This window comes from Acomys minous (assembly GCF_964271855.1).
Source record: "Acomys minous genome assembly, chromosome: 14".
Taxonomy (NCBI): domain Eukaryota; kingdom Metazoa; phylum Chordata; class Mammalia; order Rodentia; family Muridae; genus Acomys; species Acomys minous.
The window spans coordinates 51,515,274-51,539,478 of NC_140496.1; the positions used below are offsets into that span (position 1 = coordinate 51,515,274).

Genomic DNA, 24,205 nt, shown 5'->3' on the forward strand with positions numbered 1-24,205 from the left:
ATCATCTTTATGGGCTCACTTTTCTGTGTTAAAATCACATCTTGTCATCTCATCAGAGAGAGATGGAGAAGTGATAGCCTTGCAGAGAGAGAGACGTGAATTAATTAGCTCCTTCACAGTGAAGCTCTGTGTTTTTATTGCATCCAGTGTGCCCATCAGAAGGCTGATGGGTTCAGTCCCATCACACACTTCTCCGAGAACATTGCAAAATCCTATTTGTGAATGGCACATATCAAGATAAAAGGAAAACTTCTCTGTTGTGTAACTACATTAAAAGAAAATCCAGGAAATTATCATGAAGGACTAAGTTTTAAAGCTCTAAAGTAAGTGAAATTGTTAACAGTACTAAGGTGAATACATTATAAGAGGAAATGGCCAGCCAGCAGAGGACTCAGTTTTTCCATGGGATTTCTGCAGCAATCTTTTCTTTAAATAAATATTGGGGAGATTTGATATTTACCTCATAATTTATTTCTCAAAATAAAATAAAAAACTACCAATTATTTTTAAGAGAGAATAATTAGTTCAATATTGCCATCCAAAAAAGCCAAGTGATATCAGATTTCCAGTTTTCCTAATACTTACTCATATATTCTCTTCTGAAAATATCAGCTCAATATTATCTATTATGTGTTATTATACAGGAATTTTGAGACTTCAGAAGTAATTTATTTAATTGTTTCAATTTATTTATAGGATCATAAGCTGAATATCCTATATAGGGAGGCAAGTTTAAACTAAGATCATAAAAGGGCAAATATTATTGCACACATATCCTAATACACATGCACATTTTATTTTTTGTATGAGTCTCTAATTGGTCCAGAATCTCTGGTCTCTGTAAAAAAAAAAAAAGTTTAAAAGCTTTTTAAAAAGAACACAATATCATATATTTCATTCATGACTCAATATAAATACAGGAAATTCTTTAGTGGAAACAAATGTCAATAAGAAGCAGCTCACAGAGAACATATTAGAGTAAAACAACAAAAGATGTTGACCAGAAAAAGGTCACATATCTTTTGCTTTAATTGGGGCTTTTATAAGCCTTTGGGAGACCCAGGGCTGCACAGAGGTTTAGCGAGCCCTCACATTTTTTGCAAAGCTTTCTTTTTTGAAGATATATTTTATTTTATTTATATAGGTGCTTTGCGTCCATTTATGTCTGTGGAGCATGTGCATCCATCGGCCATGGATGCTGGAAAAGGGCACCAGATCCCTGAACCAGGGTTACAGATGGTTGGTAGCCACCACGTGGGTGCTGGACGTTAAGCTGGATCTTCACGAAGACCAGCCAGTGTTCCTCGCCGCTCTCTCATTCCTCGTCTCTCTAATCTTCTGGCGATGCTTTCCTAGCTCTTTCAAAGCAATATCCCACAATTCCCGTTCTACTCCTTTCCTTACGAAGCTTGCACATGCTTAGTCTGAGCTTCTTACATCATGTATGATGACCCATGGGTTGTATACCTGAATGTGGCACCAAAAAAAATGGCAGCAGTAAAATGTTTCAGAATGTATTACAACCTAAAACTAACTGAAAATCCAGTGCCCATGTTCCACCTTCACTGCAGCTTTGTTCCTACATATGCATGCACTTTGTGTGTCATGTGTCTCGGCGACAAACGGTGCCAGCCAATGTTGCCTGGAAGGCCCCTGCTCACACTCCAGATAATTGCATGGGATGAACTGTAGTCCTTTTACTATAGCAATTTTCTGCTCTTACAGAAACATAATGGCTGAATCACAAAAGCAGAGACTTTATTTCTCTGCATGAAAGTCATGAATTACTTTATCTTTAGATTGTGTTATATTAGAATCTGATTTTTTTTTAAGTACTGTTTGAGTTGCTGGCTTGAGCATCATTTTTATAAATATTAAATGAATTTTGGCTTGGGAGTAGGAAAGACTTTCAACAATTTCTAAAATGGCTCTAAGAATACTACTGCAAATTCGCACTAAACAATTTATGTGATGCAACATTCTCAGCATTGATAAGTATAAAAATATCCGTCAACTCTGAAAAACGATGACAATATTGTGTGTCTCGTAGACTCAAATACTCAACCAAGATTTAATTTATTTATAAAGTAAACAAGCACATCTATTTCATTATTATGCAAATTTGCCTTCATCTTTAATGGTGACGTTACATTGTATACCAAAGAAGTGTTTCAAAATAAATTTCTTCTTAATTTTTCAGTCAACATTTAATTTCTATGCCTGTTTCATAGATCTCTATACTTGGGGACACAAATGGAGAAGCAAAAGAAGGTTGCAAGTCGAAAAGTTTAAGAACCCTGCCCTAGAGAACCACACATCTCTTTCCAGTCTCTGAGTTAAGTTCATAAACTTTTCTGGGGCCAGAACAATATCTTACTTGGAATGGCCCATGTTTCCGGATCATTAGCAAAAGAGTAAAGTAGCTATGTAAACACTGCTGAATAAAGTTTGGCATCAGCCCACCCAGGTAGAGCCATCTGATTCTTGACAAAGGTGCCAAAAACAGACATTGGATAAAAGTCTCTTTGCCAAATGGTACTTGGAAAACTGTACATACACTTGCACAAGAATGTAGCCAGACTCCTACCTCCCCATCAACAAATTAGTCCAAACCTTAAGGTAAGGCTAGAAACTATGAAACACCTCAAGATATCAACATATCAGAACTTTTCTAAATGGTACTGACAGAACAGTGACAAAGGGGTTTGTATTCAATTAAAATGCTTCTTTGTAGTTTAGGAAATGACAGAATGAAATGACAGGTTCTACGAAAGGTTACCAAGAATAACCTTTGCTAGGTAGTCATCCAACAACTACGTATTTAATATTCAGAATGCATAAACAAAGAAAAATATGATTGTATGGGCAAAGCAGGGGATCTCCCTGGCCAACAGTGGATAAAACTTTCCTATGGAACTAATACCACACAATTTATTTCTAAAGGAGAGTTCAGAGCATTTTCAAATATTTTATCCTGTTTACCCACCAGACAGACTCATGCAGTTGAAAAGGCCATGTATTATTTTCTCCAGTATGTAGGTATCACACTAGAAAATATAGCTATAACTTTTCCACTCCAGGAAGCAGTAAAGCCTCCACTAAAATCTTCAAGGCAATCATTCACAGGCTGATGTATGCTAATGACTCCTCCTCAGAAGCCAGCACACAAGGTGACAAGCAACAAATTCCAGTTTATTCCACAAAGTCAGCCCAAAGTTATAAGCTTCTAGTTTAAAGAAAACCAGAGCCATATATCAGACTGAATTATCACGCACTCTTCTCAGAGTTAACAATCTTCTGAGGCGATGCCACAGAGAAATGAAGACTCTGAAGTGTAGCGTGCACGAGGCAGGGTGCATGCATGCACGTGCATACACGTGCATGAAGGCCACACAGGAGCAGGAAACACATTAATAGGTAGAATAATTAAAAATGCTATCAGTAATCCCAGATGTCAGCCAAGAGGACGGAACAAAACACAGGGAGATTTAAACACCTTGGGAAATGCAGTATCAAATTTTGGAAAGAAACCAGAGCAGTTAACTGATATCAGTTCAACAAGGAGTTAGCAAAGCGCGGTGGTGCTTGTGCGAATGTGAAAGGATGCCTGCCACTGATGTCTTCCTGGTTCTGCATCTCCTCAGTTCTTATTTTAGTCTCTCTGTCTAAAAAGATGCTATCATGCCACAACTTCACGTTATTCTGCTGTCTTCTGTATATCTCACGGACAATCCAGACACAACTAAAGATGCGTTGCACTCTTCCTACATCCCAGCAGTGGTTTGGCACTAACATAGCACACCAACCAGCAAAACCATGAAAGTGAAAGGCCCCATGCAATACAAATCCACAAGGGAACAGAATCCTTTAACAGAATTTTTCTGTGCTTTTATATACCATATATATGTGTGTATGTATGTATGATGTATGTATGTATGTATGTATGTATATATATATATATATATATATATATATATATATATATATATATATATATATATATAAAATTTTGGGGGACAAAATAGTCTCACTGGATCATCTTTTCTTACTTTCTAACGTCTTCACAATTATAATGAAAATAGTTTCTAAGTATTCTCCGTGTAGAAAGGGTTCTTACTTAATTTTCCATTCCTATTCAAATTTATGTACTAGACCCTGAGTCCGTTATTTACACAGGTATGAGTTGTTTCTGGACCCTAATGCGCATAGCTATTTTTGAAGCTGAGGGAAGGAGGAGGAAGGAGGAAGCACAGGAAGAGTCTCAGCTGGCATTTACCCCCACGTGGCAAACAATAGACCTGTTCAGTCTGGATATTGGCAAAAGACAACAGCAATTCAAACTTCATATACAAGGTTTCATTCAACCAAGAAACTAAATGCTTTGAGGTAACCGTCCATGCAGCTGCCTCTGGCGGAGCAGAAAGGAAGCCCCAATGAAAAGCCAATGTGTCTTTATTAGGACATGACAGAACCAAATGGGTTTGGTGGTTCTGGGTCCCCAGAGCCTCTTTAATGCTAAGCTCATTCTGCTTCCCTTCTATCAATCCTTTTGTATCAATTAATTCTTAGAGTTAATTACACATGCAGTTTTAATCTGTAGGTAATTACAAACAATTAATAGGAGAGAGAATTAGCAGTTCTTAGTTTGATTATCTATATAATTAAAGGGGATGCTAAGCTAGAGTTGACAAATAGCATCTTAATCATTTGAATATTCAAACCTAAGAAAGTTGCTTAGGTAGCGAAATTCTATCTGCTGTATTAGTTGAATTTTAAAATAAGTGGCTAAAAGGGTCATTTAAATTAATTCATATGTATTATTTTGTAAAATAAAATGAACAACATATGTATTCTAAATGTATTAAAGATACCTTTTTAGTTTAAAATAAACTGCTTCCAAGTAGATTCAAGAAAAATAAAGATGAGTAGAAAAAATAAAACAATAGTTTCCTCAGCATTCTGAAATTCAAGGCTGACACTCTTATAAAATGTTTTAATAAGAAAAATATCCTGTTTATTTATCAAAGTTTTACATGACACAAACCTTAAGACTCTAAGAAAAACTCACTTTACTCTTAGGTTTTGGGATGGTTAATCTTGATTTTCCACTTGCCTGGATCTGGGATTATTTAGGAGGCACGCCTCCCCCAGTGTCTGTGACAGTGTCTCCAGAGAGACTTAACTAAGGAGTGAAGATTCATCCTAGATGTGGGTGATGCCATGCCAAGGGCTTGGCTCCCAAGCAGAATAAGAAATGAATAAAGAAAACATCAGCTATGCACCAAAACTCACCTTCCTGGCTTTGTAAACAATGTGTCCACCCGCCTCACACTCCTGCCACCAATGCTAAAGCTGCTCTCACTGCCCCCACCTTCCCAGTCACAATAGACTGTACCTCCAAACAGTGGGACAAAATCAATGCCTCCGTCTTTAGTTGTCTCTAATCAAGTATATTTTATCACATCAATGAGAAATTTAATTAACATAAGTTTGATACATGGAAGTAACATTGGCACAGGATTCTAAATCTCTTACTGTTTAAAATTAGCATTCACCTTGGAAGAATGGTCTAATGGTGGTAAACTAGGAGGGGGGCACTGAGCAAAGTCTGTTCCTTGACTTGGTCTCCATGACCTGGACAAGGGACCTGTCATGGAAGGACTTCCAGAATAAAGGAGGATAGATTTTTAAAAGTCATATGTTTTAATGGCTTGCTTTGAGAAAGAAAGAAAGTGTAGTTTCTATAACCTGTGTTGGGGATAAAGGGGATTACAGCAGAGAGTCAGAGAGACCTGTCTGCCTCCTCAGCCCTCTCTTTAGCCAAAAACATTCAGCACTTGAAGGCCCCATGTTTTAGGGTCATTATATTCTAAGCCCTATTTCAAAAGACTAATCTGTGTGTCTTCTAAATATAACTGTTTTGCAGGTGGAGAGCAAAAATGCACAGGACTGTCTCAAAATAGAAAGAATACAGGGGAGCTTATCCCTGAGTATGAAAGAATACAATGTGGAGCAGTGGCGTCGCAGGAGCATGCCTCTCTGCGTTCCCGGTTAGCTGAGGAGGTCTGTCAGATGCATCCACGCTAACAGTGAGCTTAGAGCATTCAAAAACTATGATTTCTTCTTTATCTATTTGTTAACTTCACCCATGAGGCAAGTCCTTACAGTCCCAGTAAAAAATGTCGCACTGATAATACAAAAGCCAAGAATTCTCGAGGTCACAACAAATTAAAGCCAGTCATTCGGCACCAATTGGCAGAAGAGAACTTTTTCTTTAATTAGAAAAAAATTAAAATAAATCAAGGAAAGTCATTCTCAACTGGAAGATGGTAGGGAGAGTTTTAATATCTCCGAATGGACGATAGACAGACAGACAAAAGAAAGAAAGAGAAAGAAAGAGACTCCTCTTCCTTCTGCTCACATCTATCAAAAACTACTTGGCTCTCACAACAAGAAATAAAAAACAAGCCTGACTCTGGAAGAAGCTGTGTTGTAACGCTCGTGTGAGGGAAAAGCTCCATCTCCATGCAGAGGCCAGAACTGACAGGTTTGGTAGTAATGCATAATGAGAATTATAATTTTTCACACCCCCCCTAATAGGTAATGATAATTAAGAATGAAGTAGTGGGGTAAGAATGATGCTTTTACCTCTTCAGAGCCCAAGTGTTCTAGGTGGATATCTGAAGATTGTTGGGGACAGTGGAGAGCAAGACATTAGCAGCCAGCAAACCACAGAACTGACAACAGAGGGGGACTGACACACACAGGGTCAATAAATGTGTCAATGAGTAACGCTGAGAAAAAAAAAATCAAATATTGTACTGTAATCACTCACTTGGAACAGAGCCCCTTCTCTGTGTGCAGGCCTTCACCATTGTAATGTGATTCAACATGTCCTGAAAATTCAGTTTACAAAACAATTTTTATACACACTCCCTGATCTAATCTAAACAGTTAACCCTAAGAGACATGGATGCGGTGCTGTCCCCATTTCACAGAGGAGAAAACATATTAACTAGTGTCCCCCAGTGAAGACAACGGACAAGCTGTGTGAACCCAGATCTGAATGTGATGCCTATCTGATAGTGACATGAAGGAAAACACCAATAACTGACTCAACAATGGCTCCTGACCCTGGAAATGTTCCCTTCTCAGTCACAAGAGATCTCTCAGATTGGTCTTAATAAGCATCTGGAAAGAGAAAGATTACCTGGGGTTATCCTGGTGGGCCTCACAGGTGCCTTTACAGAATGACAGATGATGCCAGCCACACTAGAGCACAGTGACTGCAGCAGGGATTGCAACAGCAGTGCAGGTCTCATCCATAACCAGAAAGGACAGCAAAGTAGATTTGCCTCCAGCCGCAAGAAGGAACCAGAACCACACACGACCTAAGGCCAGTGAAACGGATCTTACTTTTCTTACCTCTAGGATTCTATTCAGAAAACAGTTATGCACAGGATTGACATAGCAAGCCTCATACCATTGTCTGTGTTTAAACTACATGGATAGTGTATGTTTTATAAATGTCTGATCATTTGTTACAGCAACCACGGGTTGCAAATATGGCCTCAAGTCTAAAGTTCAAGGAAAGGAACTTAAATCCAAAAGTATTTTTTAATTTTATCTTATTTATGTATATGAGGTATTCGCCTGCATAGATAAATATGTACCATATGCCCTTGGAACCCGGAGAAGGGCATCAGATCCCCTTGGACGGGAGATGTAGATGGTTATGAGCTGCAAGTGCTTAGAATAAACCTGGGTCCTATGAAGAGCAGCCAGTGCTCTTAATTGCAAAAGCATCTTCCCAGCCTCTTCCAAAAATATTCTAGTAGACCCAGAGTCAAATTTTTAGAAACAGGTTTGATATTCTCATTATTAAAAGCAATAAGTAAGAAAATAAGAGTAAAAACTAGTAACAATTGTTAAAATAAAATTAGAAATGAGCACTTTTTGAAAGACAAGAAATACAAAGAGATTTTTAAAATGCAAATGGGAGGCTTCAAATGTAGTTTGGAATCAGTGGGAGTGTGTTTGACAGCACAGAATACCAAGTGACTGGACTTGGCAAGCACTCCTGGAAAGCAGACGATAAGCATCCAAAGACGAAACCGAGAGGGGAGATCAGAGCACAGTGAAGACAGACGTGAGTGTCTCTCCAAGGAGTCACACATATTACTGAAATTGAAATTAGAACAATTATAAATAAAGACAACGCGGTATGTAATCATTTCCGAAAATGAAAAATGATCAGAATCTTCCAGCAAATGTTTTTTTTTCTTTTAAGTTTAGGTGGTAATTAGTGGAAATACATTTGTTTATTACATCCAATAAAAGTAGAGGAATAAAAAATTAAGTTATAAGACTAAGGAATGTTACAGATTTTTAAAAAATCAGCAAAGGTGTAGAACTCAGATATCTTCACATTCATTCTGTGACTCAGCAAAAGAAACAATAAATAGACTAAAAACAGGATTTCTGAAATAAAGAAAAGTTGCAAAACAGAAACTTTATAAGTAACTTTTTTCTTCAATGTTCAAAAGCCAAAAGGGGAAATTCTCAGATGTGCTGAGAAAACCTTTCTTTTTATTTGAATATGCACACAATTCTTTGAAGTGCAAGTCATGAGTCAAAATTAAGGATGGAAGAACCTTAATTCCGGGGAAAGCGAAGCGGCAGTGCTTCTGATAGCGCGTTCGGTCCTTAAGAAACTTGTGTTGCCATGGGTTGGACATGGGGACTTAAGGGTTGGTCCTGCCTACTTCTGGGGAAACGGGCCCAGCTGCACATTAGACTTTCCCAGGACCCCAGCCGTTAAAAAAGTCAAGCTGCAACACCCGAAGCTGCCCTAAGCTATGGAATAACCTCTCAGCGTCTCCGTGACGCTGCCAGGTTTACGTGGGGGAAAAATACCTTGAAAACAGAAGGTAGGAACAAATCCATCCAAAGTTCACAACAATTAATCTAGGGTAGTAAAATACCAGGTAACTGTCAGTATTTATTTACGGGTGTGATTGATAGTGTTGCGTATCAATTTTTCTGCGATAAACTATACCTAATTGGAAGCTGAGAAAAATACACTAAAATACCGCCATATAATGTGGTGCAAAATTAAGTTAAAATTATAGACAGAATCAGGCTCTGGAGAAAGCATGGGGCTTGAGGAACATTTGTGCCTTGTGAAGCATTACTGAAAAACCAAATTTTGCTCTTTTTCTAAAAAGAATAGTTTACACTTGCAAAGCAGGAAATCCATTTTGTTAAAACTTCATTTGGCAAATGAGCATAAAATAAACATTTCCTTTAAAATTGCCATCAGGGATACAACTTCGGTGGTTTGAAGGTAGGACATAATCATTCAAGACTCAGATGTGTAGTCCCTTCCCAGAAAAGAGGACAGCCTGCTGTCACAGCAGCTTAGAGAACTCTGGGGTTTCAGAAGTGAGGACCCCTGATAGGCAGGGTTCAGAGGTCAGGGCTCCCATCGATCGATCCATCTGATTGCAGCTGGAAGCTCCTCCTCTGTCGTCTTTGCAGGGGTCACCACTATACACACAGCTCCTGATGGCAGTGAACTCCAAGTCAGAGGCTGTCACCAGTGTTCTATTGGTCCCACAAGGTACCGGGCACAGAATTGACGCTAATTATTCATCACTTGGCAAGTGGGTTTATTTATTGCTTTATGTTTTAATTTTTCTTTGTCAAGACAGGATCTCACTACCTACATCCACAGCCTAGCTTCAAACCTGTGCCTTTCCTGCCTTAGCTGCCCGAGAGCTGTGTTTACTGGTGTGTGCTATCACACCCAACTTGATCAGATTCCTTTTGAAAAAGAATAATATATGCATGCTGAATAGACACAGGTCAATTCACTGGTAATAGGCAAAAAAGAGATCTTGGAGGAAAGCGAACTTTGGCTGATATCTCAATGTACGTTTCCTCAGAGGTGCTTTCTTAGAAAGTTGGGAATAGTTCTACCTCAAGTCCCAGCTATACCACTCCTCAGCAAATACCCAAAATACGCTCCACCGTTCCGTAAGAACACTTGTTCCCGTATGTTCATAGCAGCTTTATTTGTAATAGCTAGAAACTGGAAACAACCCAGATGTCCCTCAACTGAAGAATGAATAAAGAAACTATGGCTCATTTACACAATGGAATACTACTCAGCTACTTTAAAAAAAAAACATGAAATTTGCAGGAAAATGGATGGAACTAGAGACTATCATCCTGAGTAAGATAACCCACACCCAGAAAGATATACATGGTATGTACTCACTTATAAATAGATATTTGCCGTATAGTACAGGATAAATATACTACAATTCACAGACCCAAAGAAGCTAAGCAATGAAGAGGAGCCAAGGGAGGATGTTTGAATCTCATTGAGAAGGGGAAACAGAATAGACAGAGGAAGTACTTGAAGAGAGAGAACAGGATAGGAGAGGGAGTGATGAGAGGAATGAGGGGGTGGGGAGAAGATATGGGGATTGTGGGGGTGGAGTGAAGACGGATAGGGGGCTTGCAGAGAGAAGAGAAATTGTGAGCAGGAGCATCTCTGAGAGAAACTGGAGACCTGTGACAGGGTTGGCGCCTGGGAGAATATGGGCTTGATTCTAGCTGAGACCCCTACTAGCAGTGGACATGGAGATTGAAGAGGCCACCCTCTAACCAGACAGGACTCCTAGGGGAGGGAGGGGAACACCAACTCACTCAAAAAAAATTATCCCAAAATGTATCCTGCCTACAATATGTGCAAGAATAAAGATAGACCAGAGACTAAGGAAAAGTCCAGCCAATCCCTGGCCACACCATGAGAGAGAGCCAACCCCTGACACTATTAATGACACTGTGCATGCTTGCAGATGAGAGACTAACATAGTTGTCTTCTGAGAGGTTCAACCTATGAAAGAATCAAAACAGATGATGACACTCACAGCCAAACACTGGGCAGAGCACAAGAAGCCTTGTAAAGGAGAGAGGGGATGGATATAAGGACCCGGAGGGGACAGGAGCTCCACAAGATGACCAACAGAGCCAACTAACCTGGGTCCAGGGGGGCTTGCAGAGAGTGAAGCACCAACCAAGGACCATGTATGGACTGTACATAGGCTCCCTACACATATGTACCAGATGGGCAACTTAGTCTTCATGTGGGTCACCCAGTTAGGGGAGCTGTGGCCGTTTCTTAAAAGGATTCTGTTGCATGCTTTTCAATCACCTCCCCCTGGCAGACCTGCCTTACAAAGCCGTCATGGAAAAGGATGTGCTGGTCCTGATGTGCTAGGAAAGAGAAGACCTCTTTTCTGAGGGGTTAGGGAGGGAGAAAAGAGGGAAGAGGGAGAGCGTGTGGTACTGGGAAGAGAGGAGGGAGAGGGCCATGATTGGGATATAAAGTGAACAAATAACTTAATAAAAAAAAACACAGATTAATTCAATTTTCTTATATTTCTTATATATTGGATTTCTTATATTTCATATTTTCTTATATGTGACCGACTATATGGTCGATTTTTGATGTTCCATGCAGTGCTGAGAAAAAGATATAATCTTTTGTGTTTGGTGAAAAGTTCTCTAGATGTCTATTAGGCCCATTTGATTCATGACATCTGTTAGTTTTATTATTTCTCTATTTAGTTTCTGACTTGACGAACTGTCCACTGGTGAGAGTGAGATATTCCAGTCTCTCATTATTATGTGGGGACCGATCTGTGATTTAAGCTCAAATAATGTTTCTTTTACAAATATGGTGCATTTGTATTTGGGGCATAGATGTTCAGGTTTGAGATATTATCTTGGTAATTTTTTTGGTGAGTATGAAGTGTCCTTCTTCACCTCTTTTGATGAAATTTAGTTGAAATTTTATTTTATTAGATATTAGGATAGCTATTTCTGCCTTTTTTCTTGTGTCTGTTTGCTTGGAAAACCTTTTACCAGCCATTTACTCTGAGGTAACATCTATCTTTGTTGCTGAGGTGTGTTTCTTGTTTGCAACAGAAAGATGTGTCCTTCTTCTGGGTCCATCCTGTTAGCCTGGGTCTTTTTATTGGAGAGTTAAGTCCACTGACGTTGAGAGATGTTAATGACCAATAGTTGTTAGTTCCTTTTATTATGAAATCTGTGGTGGCAGTATGTTTGTGTGCTTGTCTTCTTTTGGTTTTGCTGTAGTGAAGTGATTTATACCCTTTGTTTTCTTGGGTGTAGTTCACCTCATTGAGCTGGAGTTTTCCTTCTAGTATCTTCTCTTTGTGCATAGATATTGTTTAAATTTGGTTTTGTCATGGAATATCTTGTTTTCTCCATCTGTGGTTTGCTGACTATAGGATGACATTTGTGGTCTCTTAGGGTCTGCAAAACATCTGCCCAGGCTCTTCAGTCTTTTAGGGTTCCTGCTGGTAAGTCAAGGGTGATTCTGATAGGTCTGCCTTTATATGTTACCTGGCCTTTTTCCCTTATAGCTTTTAATGTATTTCTTTTTTCTGCACATTAAGTGTTTTGATTATTATGCGGCAGAAGAAATTCCCCTTCTGGTTATCTATTTGCTGTTCTGTAAGCCTCTTCTATATTTAAAGACATCTCTTTCTTTAGGTTGGGAAATTTTTCTTCTATGACTTTGTTGAACATATTTTCTGGCCCTTGGAGCTGGTAGTTTTCATGGTCTCCTTCATTTCTTGGATGTTTTATATCAAGAAATCTTCAATTTAATATTTTCTTTGACTGATTTATCAATTTCTTTCATTGTATCTTCTACTCCTGAGATTTTTCTCCTTCATCTCTTGTATTCTCTTGGTGTTGCTTACATCTTTGGCTTTTGTTCTCTTCCCTATGCTTTCCATCTCTAGGATTTCCTCAGTTTGTGCTTTATTTATTGAATCTATTTCCATTTTCAGGTCTTCTAACCATTTTATTCATTTCTTTCATTTGTTTTACTGTATTCTCCTGTATTTCTTTACAGTCCTCTATTTGTTTAATTGTATTTTCCTGTTTCTTTTTTATTTGTTCATTTTACATCTTGATTGTAGCCACCTCCCTGATCTCCTCCTGGTCTTATCCTCTCTCCTTCAAACCCCTTGCCCCTTCCCCTAGTCCTCATATAGGGGAACCCTCCTCCCCAGTAATCTAACCACAGCCTATCAAGTGTCATTTGGACTGCCTGCATCCTCTTCCTCTGTCACCTGGCAAGGATACCCTGCCAGGCAGAAGTGACCAATGAGTGAGCACCAGAGTCCATGTCAGAGGTAGCCCTTACTCCCCATATTATGGAACCCACAAGGAAACTGAGTGGCCTATCAACTACATCTGAGCAAGGGAATCAAGGTCTTCACCATACAAGGTCCTTGGTTAGTCTCTGCACCACCACTACCACCAGCAGCCCAGATTTTTTGGTACCATTGGTCACCGTGTGGAGCTCCTGTTGCCTCCGGGTCCTTTTCTTCCCCATCTCTTCCATAAGACTGCCTGCTCTCCACCCAAAGTTTGTCTGTGAGTCTCAACATCTGTTTCAATCCTCTGATTTGTGGGGTCTTTCAAAGTACCTCTATGATAGGATCCTTTTCTGTTCCTCCTCTTCAACCACTTTAGTTATCTATTCTATTTGCCCTTCTGGATGAGAATTAGACATCCTCCCTAGGGTCCTCCTTGTTTGTTAGCTTCTTTAAGTCTTGTATTGTAGTGTGTTTACCCGGTATTATGTGGCTAATATCTGCTTATAAGTGAGTATACATCATGTGTGTCTTTCTTGGTCTTGGTTACCTCACTCAGGATGATCATTTCTAGTTCCGTCCATTTGCCTGCAAATTTCAAGGTTTTCTTGTTTTTAACAGCTGAGTAGTATTCCATTGTGAAAATTTATCATAGTGTCTTTATCCATTCTTCACTTGAGGGATACTTAGGTTGTTTCCAGGTTCTGGCTATTATGAATAAAGCTGCTATGAAAATAGTTGAGCAAATATCCTCATTGTATGATGGAGCATCATTTGGGTATATGCCCAGGAGTGGTATAGCTGGGTCTTGAGGTTGAGCCATTACCATCTTTCTGAGAAACCTCCAAGTTTGTACTCCCACCAACAATGGAGGAGTGCTCCCCTTTCTCCACATCCCCACCAGCATATGCTGTCACAAGATTTTGATCCTACCCATTCTGACAAGTATAAGGGGAAATCTCTGAGTTGTTTTAATTTGCATTTCCCTGATGACTAATGACATTGAGCATTTCTTCAAATGTTTCCTGCCATTAAATATTCCTTTGTTGAGAATTTTCTGTTTAGTTATTGTGCCGCATTTTTAATTCAATCATTTGGCTTCATAATGTTTAATTTCTTGAGTTTCTATATATTTTGGATATTTGCCTTCTGTCAGATGTAGGGTTGGTGAAGATCTTTTCCCACTCTGTAGACCGTCATTTTGTTCTGTTGACAGTGTCCTTTGCCTTACAGCAGCTTTTCAGTTTTATAGGGTCCCATTTATTAGTTGTTGATCTTAGAGCCTGAGCTGTTGGTGTTTTGTTCAGGAAGTTGTCTCCTGTGCCAGTGAGCTCAAGGCTCTTCCTCACTTTTTCTTCTAACAGATTCAATGTGTCTGGCTTTATGTCGAGGTCTTTAATCCACTTGGCCTTGAGTTTTATGCAGACTTATAAATAGAACTCTATTGGCATTTTTCACATGTAGACATTCCATTAGACTAGCATTACTTGTTGAAAATGCTTTTCTTTTCCACTGTATGGATTTGGCTTTCTTTTTTAATAAAAAATCAAGTGTCCATAGGTGTATGGGTTTATTTCTGGGTCTTCAATTTGATTCCATTGATCCTACCTGTCTGTTTCTATGTCAGTACCATGCAATTTTTATTACTGTTTCTCTACAATACTGATTCAGATCATGGATGGAGATTCCTCCAGAAGAACTTCTATTGTTCTGGGTTATCTTTGCTATTTTTTTCCATATGAAGTTGAAAATTGTTCTTTCAAGGTCTGTAAAGAATTGTGTTGGCATTTTGATGGGGATTGCATTGAATCTGTAGATTGCTTTTGGTAAGATGGCCATTTTTATTATTATTTAATTAATTAATTTATTCAGATTACATCTAAATTTTTCCCCTCACTTGTATCCACTCCTTCCTCCCTTCCTCCCGCTTTCACCCTATTTCCCTCCACTAGGTCTATGACCAAGGGGGGACTTCCTCCCCCACTATATGGTCATAAGCTATGTTAGTCCTACCAATCTGTGGGCACGAGAGATCTTTCCATCTTCTGATATCTTCAATTTCTTTCTTCAGACACTTGAAGGATTTTTTTCATACAATTCTTTCAGTTGCTTGGTTAGAGTTACACCAACATAAGTTATGCATTGGTTTTTGTTTGTTTGTTTGTTTGTTTTTTGTTTTTTGTTTTTTGGGTTTTTGTTGTTGTTGTTGTTGTTTGTTTGTTTTGTTTTGTGGCTATTGTGAAGGCTGTTGTTTCCCTAACTTCTTTCTCAGCCTGTTTATGTTTTGTATAAAGGAAGGCTACTGGTTTTTTTTTTTAGTTGATATTGTATCCAGTCACTTTGCTGAAGGTGTTTCTTTAAGTGATTTGTTTCCTTTTTAAATGTCTCTGTTTGATTTTATTTTCCTTTATTTGTTTGAGAGATTTATTTGTTTTCACTTCAAAGGCCTCTATCATCCTTATAACCATAGATTTAAGGTAGTTTTCCTGTGTTTTAGCCATGGTAGGCTATCCAGTGTGTGATGCATTAGTATGGTTGGGCTCTGTTGGTGCAACATTGTCCTTGTTTTTGTTGATTGTGTTTTTACACTGGCCTTTAGCCATCTGGTTGTCCCTGCTGTTAGCTAGTTGCTCTTGGAGCCTAGTAGGCGTCTTGGGCATGTGGGGCAGGGAAGGAGCCCTGGTCCATGGGTAGGGGGCTGGATCTACTCGAATAAGCTACAGCTTTTCTTTGCTGGTTGTGTCCCATTTGAATCTATGGGAAGGAAATTAGAGTATGGATATCTAACCTGTGTGATCCTGAGGTCCTGCAGATTTCCTTAAGATGGCTAGTAGAGCCATCTTAGGCTAGATCTGCACATCTCTAGACTCCTGAGTTGTCCTCAGGATGGCAGGAGTACTTGTGAGGTCTGAGGATGGTACCATGCATGTCTGGGAGCCAGGATCCTCTCTTCTCTTCAGGGAAACAGGAAAAGATGCTGGCAATTTGGATTCAGCAGTGTGGCTACTGGCTTGTTCTGCAGTCTCATACTCTGCTGGATGCCACATCTTGGAAAAGGACTCATATGCTCCTGTTGTCTGACAGGTCTCCACTGGGGGATGGGTATAGCTGTGGACCATGTCCCTCATATCTGAGACCTGTCCTCAAGGAGGCGTTATCCGATGTCAGGGTGCTAGGTGGGGCTATGCATCTCTGGAACTCAGGAGTCATGTTTGGGTAGGTGGGTGCTGAACATTTGAGACTCTATGTGTCCCTTGGACCCAAAAGTGGTCCATGAGGTCCTGAAACTGTGCATCCCTAGCTCCCAGGATGTCTCCTCTCATTGACAAAACATAGACATTTGGGATTTTGGAGTCCTCAGGTAGATCACTCATTTGATCCACAATTTTTCATCTTCTCTTTCTCAGATATCTGCACACAGGGTGCTGCCATCTTAGAGTCTTTTGCTTTTTAAAACAGGGTCTTAAACTTATCCCAAGCTGACCTCAAATTCACAGCTATAGTGCTATAGTGCTATAGTGTCCACTGTGCTCATATTACAGGTTGGTGCCACCCAAGTCCATTTAATTTTAATTATTACATAGAAATAACATAATCTAAACTAGCCTGAGAGGACAATTCATAGCAAAAATCTGTATAAGGTTGTCTGTGGCTGGTGCCTGGGAATGTGGCAGAGATGTAAACTTCCCCAAATGATTAGGGCATCTCCCAGATTAATATGCAAATAATAAGAAGTGTGCTGAAGATCCATTCTCAATCCAGAGATCTGAAATACTAGTATACTCTAGGAAGATGAAGTTCACATAATTAAATTACAATAAAATTATTGGGTAAATATTGGGCTGGTAGGATGACTCATCAGGTAAAAGCACTTGACAAATAACCTGAGGACCTGAGTTCAACCTCCAGAGCTCACATAATTAAATCAGAATCCAGATTCCCAAAGACACAGACAAGATACATAGATATATAGATAGATATAGATATAGATATAGATAGATAGATAGATAGATAGATAGATAGATAGATAGATAGATGCTTACATGGGTGCACAGATGGATTTCTGGATGGATAACTGTGTAGATGGGTGGATGGGTAGATGCATGGCATGTGTACATGGATGTATGAATAAATGTATAGATGGATGGTTACATGCATGTGTGCACAGATGGATGGATGCTTTGGGTAGGTGGACACATGGATGGATGGATGTGTGAATGCATGGATCCATGGATGGCTGCATGGCTGCATGGATGGATGAAATAAAAATATATTTTTTAGTCTTAGGTACTGAGCTTCTGGGGGAGTTCCTCAAGGACACAGCACTTCCCATATTACTATGACTCATTACTGGAGGAATTAAATGGATCCTTTATGTTTAAGCATGGAAAGATTCAATAGAATCTTATTCTTGGATTCTCTGACCTTCATCCCACATATGCTTTCCTTTGTGTTTTCTGTTGTAACGGGTGATAACTGAATCTACAATTATATACTGAATCTCCTGTCTTCTAGCTAGTAACCTAGAGTAGGTCAGTCCATGAAAATAGGACATATATCCAAATAAAAGCAATAAAATAAGTGGGAGACATGGAGAGTAAATTTTAATACACCATACATTAGATTTATCAATAACTAAGATTATATTTAGTACATACTTTATAATGCAATGGTAACATAAAAATCTAACAATCTTACTGTTTTTTTTTTTAAACTATGAACAGAAAATCATAAAAAGAGTGAAGAGTAGGTGGGAGTAAAGTGCTTCCAGAAAAAAATCGTGAATATATAAGTTCAGACACCCAGCACCTTGGCATGGCCCCACACACCTAAATCTCCAGTGTGCGGCTATAGAGATCAGCATATATTGGTGAGTCACTAGTCAGCCAGTCTAGCCAAAACATCAATCTCCAGGCTCTGTGGGAGACTCTGCCTCAAAAAACAAGGTGGAAAAGTGATTATAGCTGACATTCCAACATCAACCTCTAGCTATCACACACACACACACACACACACACACACACACACACACACACTCACTCACTCACCTCAAAATGTGCCAACATATTAAAAATAATACCTTCTGATTTCATCCAAATTTTTGGTATAATGCACTGTCTTTTTTGAGTGCTGATTGTGGAGTAGATGAGGCCTTGACTACCTGTCTCACATGCAGCCATCTTTTAAGGAAACTTCATGGTTTTCCATAACTGGTGGTTATATGGCATACATCACAACTTATTTTTTGAAACTAACACCTGCACCCTAAGCTCTCAGAGAACCACATTGGGAAACAAAACCATAACCCTGAGATAAAAACACAAGTTGAACACAAGATGGAAGTAACATTGGGCATGCTTGGCTCCAATCCTGTACAGTTTGGTACCAATATTCCATGGAAACAATCTGACTCAATTCACATCTTAGTATTTTAGCAAATTAAATGTTAAGTAAACTAGCAGAAGCAGGGTATACTGGATGAAAGGGTAAGTGACTTCTCGATCATTCTCTGAAGCTGACGGATAATCCTACCACACTGGAAAATCTATAACTCAGAAACTTGGGCATGGGGGTAGGGCTTTCCACAAAGGCTCCATTGCATAAGGAATATCTAATGCTTTACAAGAATGTGGCCTACACATTTGGCTTTCCAGGAGGTCTGGCATATAATAATGTGTTTGTTTTGTAATGTAACAGGATGATTAAGCTTTAGGAAACAAAATTATCCACAAAACTTTTCCATGCAAATCTAGGTTTTCTTGTTTATTCACGGGTTATTCATGAGCTGGAGTTATTGTGCAAATTCTGAAATGAGCTGATCCCCATTTAGAAAACAAAAATAAGAATCTAATTTCCTAAGGAAGCTTAAGTTTGTGATTTCAGTCTGCCTTTGAGAGTTGGCTTGCCTGAAGACTGGAGATTATTAATGTATTATTTTCTTTATTAGAAGCTCATTAAAAGAATACATTTAAAACAGAGAAGTTGGGATTACAAAAGAAAAGATGATCACAGAATAAAATGTTAGCCCTATTTTCACCCATATGCACATTCCATAATACTAAAGCTAATTAAAAATGTCTGAGCTGCTTGCTCTCCACCCCAGCTCCATTGCCCAGCCATGCTCTATCTACTTTCACCAGGCCTGCTACACCAAGGACATCTAGGTTAGACTCTTCCCCTCACCTCCAATTCCTAGCCCTCTGGGTCCCCTGGCATGCACCCAGCAGCTCTGAGATGTGCACTGCCATCTACCTAGCCCAAGGCTGCCCACTAGAGGCATGCTGGTCCAGGAACATGCAGGTTATGTCCACTTTCCTGACACATGCTACACCAGGAGCATCCAGGGACAACCAGATGGCTAACAGACAGTATAAGAAGACAATTAACAAGGGCCAGGGCAATACGGCACCTTCAGACCACGGCTATGCTGCTACAGCAGCTCTGGATATACTAACACAACCAAAGCACAAGAAAATGACTTTAAATCCAATCTTATAAAGATGATTGAGGCTTTTAAATAGGAAATGAATAAATCCCTTAAAGAAATAGGAGAAAATACAACCAAACAGAGACTTTTAAAGAAGAAATAAATAAATCACTTAAAGAAAAACAGGGGAGGACTGATGGCACTCAAAGAAAGAATAAACAGGCTACCAAGATGAGACTTGATAGCCTATGGCCATATAGTTGGGAAGAGGTCTCCCTTGGTCTTAGATCTAGGGGAGGGGAATAGGGTGAAAGCGGGAGGGAGGGAGGAACGGGAGGATACAAGTGATGGGATAAAAATTGAGCTGTAATCTGAATAAATTAAATAATAATAAAAATGGGGGAAAACAATTGAACAGGTAAAGGAAATGGATAAAACTGTTCAAGAGCTGAAGATGGAAATAGAAGCAATAAAACACACACACACACACACACACACACACACACACACACACATTGAGGGAGTCCTGGAAATGTAAAACCTATGGAAAAGAACAGGAACAACATATGTAAGCATCACCAACAGAACACAAGAGACAGAAGAGAGAATCTCAGGAATAGAAAACACAATAGAAGATACTGATACATCAAAGAAAATGTTAACTCTAAAAATTTCCTGACACGAAACATGTAGGAAATCTGGTATACTATGAAAAGACCAAAACTAAGGATAATAGGAATAGAAGAAGGTGAAAAGGCCCAGCTCCAAGAATCATAAAATACTTCAACAAAATCAGAAGTTCCGAAACTTAAAGAAAGAGATGCCTATAAACATACAAGAAGCTTACAGAACAACAATTAAATTGAACCAAAGAAAATCCTCCTGTCATACAGGAATCAAAACACTAAATCTAAAGAACAAGGAAAGACTATTAATATCTGCAAGGGAAAAAAAAGACAAGTAACTTACAAAGACAGACCTAACAGAAGGAGGGCTTTAATCAGGCTGTATAAGGAATAAATAAACAAGTAAATAATTTAAAAAAGAGCATGCAATAACAAAAAATTCTTAAATTACTAAGGCTCACAAGGTATAAGTTTATAAGGTCATAAAAACATGACATAAGCAAGGTTAGTTAGAAGAGCTGAGGCACAAACTCTATCATGATTAATATTTACAATTATTTATGGAAGAATTAAGCCATTTCAGCCTGTCCTCTCTCTTTAGTACTTTTTCAAATAAAAATCAAAGGTGAGACATAAATAAGAATTTCTATTTACTATAAATAGAAAAGCAAGCTCTGAAGGATGGTCTTAGCTCTGCGTGTCAACACTTCAAGATTTATCTACAGAACTCAGGTAGACGTAGATTCTGCTTCCTTTATTACTAATAAATGACCATTGACTGTACTATTAAAACAATTCACAGATGTTCTGTCTTCTCCCTCCTACACACCGACAGATCTACCTCTTAAATCATTGTTCAGAGAACAGAGTATGAATTATTTTAGGAAGAATTTTAAGAATCAAAGTTAAATTAAATAGTTTTACAAACCACTATGTCCACGTAAGAACTTTTCCTCCAATTTCAATGTTCTACTTCTCCTCTCTTTATAGTTCCCTTGATAAGAGTTCCACCAGGAACCTTCCCAAAGTGCAGCCGAGGTTCAAGGTCGAACTGTAACACTACCATCTTTTTCTTCTCACCCACAAAAAACACACAAATCCAAAGAATGTGATAACATGATCATGTGTAACCTGATTCGAGACTTAATTATTAAACATAAAATCTGCAAATTTTTTCCAATATTAAGAAAAGTATATCTTGTAGCAAGTAATTGGAGTAATCATGATTGATTAACAGTAATGGCCATGGAGGCTGAGGACTGGTAGTCTTCACCTATGGGACAAGAGACAAATTCCTGCTTTGAACTGTGGAGTTTTTACATGACTAACAATTCGGCCACAGACTGTAAGTTCTTTATCAGGCACAACTAATGTGTAAGATTCTGAGTATACAAACTCTGCTCTGAATTATCAACAGCTTTTCAAATTAATCCAAACAAGACTAATCAACATTTTGGCCTTAAAACCTGTTACTCAAAATGCTTTCAACTTTTTGAAACTTTCAAATAAATGTATTGGTGTCATCTGTACCTGAACGATCTCCCTCAAGTATGGCATTAGATGATAAACAGCTAGTGAATATCAATTAGTCATTATTAACATTTGATCATATTTTGGATAAATTTTTAAAAGAGATTCTTTACATTTTATAATAGAAGTTGAAAAATATTTTTAGGTGGATTTTGAAGGAATTTACTTCATATAATCCAAATTGAGAAGGGAATTGGATAGATTCATGAGTTAAACTGATGCTGAGTTCAAAATGGTTGAGGGTGGATGATGAGACAGTGGATTTACTATATATACCCCTAAATCTTGTGTATATGTAGGTTTTTTCCCATTAAGATTCTTTTTGCATTGCATACTATAGTGGAAGTTTTGGTTTTTCTTTAAAAAAAAAAAAACCCCAGTTGTTATGCTTTTGTTTTAATCCCAAGTGTGGGATGTTGGGCTGCCTTTAGTTTGTCCACAGCTGATAACAACTTTATGTGGCTTGCTTCAGAGAGGGACCAGGTCTTTGCCAGATACAGTTAGCTTAATTCTGAGGACTCTGAGAAGGTATAAATAGTAGAGACCAGAGAGAAGAGGAGGACGCTTTGAGGGACTCTGGGGGGTAGGAGGGCAGACACTTTGAGCCAGTCAGAAGAAAGCTCCTGGCTCATTTGCTGAATATCCTGACTACTGAGACTGGTATGACCCCAAAGAACCAGAAAACCCTAACTAGCTGGAAGTAGCTAAAGAGAACTCCGCCCCCTCTCCCCACTAACATTCTTTCTCTCCTACCTGTTGTCAGGGGTTGGTGGAAGGGAGGTAGAGACACCAGCAGCCCTGGACAATATCAATGCATGTTGCCATTCACCCACTTTATCTGGCGCCCACAGTGGGTTGTGATGAAGAGACCCACAGTTGGACCTGAGACAGTCCACTTCTAGGATGGGTGTGTACGGATCCTACCTTGCTTAAAAGTGGAACAGAAAATCTGAAGGTCTCTCTCCTATAAGAAACTGCCAAAGTACAAAGCTATGATTATAGAAAACTACTCATGCCTATATCTCCACACTGATTCCAGAAAAAATCTGCCTGGTCCTTGGGGAGAGAAAAAAAAAACCTCAACTCAGTTTATGAAGCCAAAGTATGCTCAATAGCAAAGTCAGATAAAAGGAAAGATACAGATGGGCACTGATCGGAAAGCCCCTAATGACAAGCTGGGAAAGGAACTCAGCAACACATGAGCATATTATATCATGATCAGGATCGTGCGGGCTGAGAAGGCCAGGTTAGTTTTAAATATGGAAAAGTAATCCATATAGTTTGCTAGTGCAACAGACCATGGGATAACTAAATCATTTTGATGCATTCCTCTCGCTGTTCCATGTCATGACCCCTTCTTCTCTGTTTAGACAGATACAGACACACACATACAGACACACACACATACACACACGCACACACTACTGAGTGCATTTAATATTAGTTGTGTGCACATGTCTTATGGATTACCACTTCAGATTAGATAGCCTACAGATGGTTTATCCCTGGGAAAAAAATTGATTCACTTTTATTTCACTTTATTCTTATCCTCTCTTTCCTGTCCTCCCTCCTCTCCTCTCTCTCTCTCTCTCTCTCTCTCTCTCTCTCTCTCTCTCTCTCTCTGTGTGTGTGTGTGTGTGTGTGTGTGTGTGTGCCTTCTTCCTCATTCTCTCCCTTTTTCCCCAGAGAAACTTACCCACTATAGATTGCAACCATTTCAAAACTTAAAACATTAAAAATAAATTTAAGTATTTCTCAGCCATTTGAGATTCCACTGTTGAAAATCCTGTTTAGATCTATACCTCATTTAATTCAATCATTTAGTTTGTGAATGTTTAGTTTACTGAGGTCTTTATATATTGGCCTCTCTGAGATGCAGTTTTGTCCTATTGGTGGTATCTTTTGTTTTACAGAAGTAAATATTTTGGCTTCATGAGGTCCCATTTATTGATCTTAGTGCTTGAGCTATTGGTGTTCTGTTCAGGAATCTCAAATGGCTAAGAAACATTTAGTGTTCAAGATCCTTAGCCACCAGGGAGATGCAAATCAAAACAACTTTGAGATTCCATCTTACACCAGTCAGAATGGCAAAGATTAATAACACAAGTGACAGCTCATGCTGGTGAGGATGTGCTGGCACTGCTGGAGGGAGATCAAACTTGTGCAGCTACTTTGAAAGTCAACATGGCAATTTCTAAGAAAATTGGGAATTGATCTACATCAAGACCCAGCTATACCACTCACTCCTGGGCATATACCCAAAAGATCACAAGGGCACTTGCTCAACTATATTCATAGCAGCATTATTCATAACACCCAGAAATTGGAAGCAACCTAGACATCCCTCAATAGAAGAATGGATAAAGAAAACGTGGTGCACTTACACAGTGGAGTATTACTTAGCTGTTAAAAAACAA

At 38.9% G+C, this 24,205-nt stretch overlaps 1 protein-coding gene across 4 annotated transcripts in view; it reads right to left on the reverse strand.

The window, feature by feature from the left end:
• IQCM (IQ motif containing M) overlaps positions 1-24,205 on the reverse strand; it is a 440,692-nt gene that overhangs the window by 245,991 nt on the left and 170,496 nt on the right. The window lies entirely within an intron of this gene.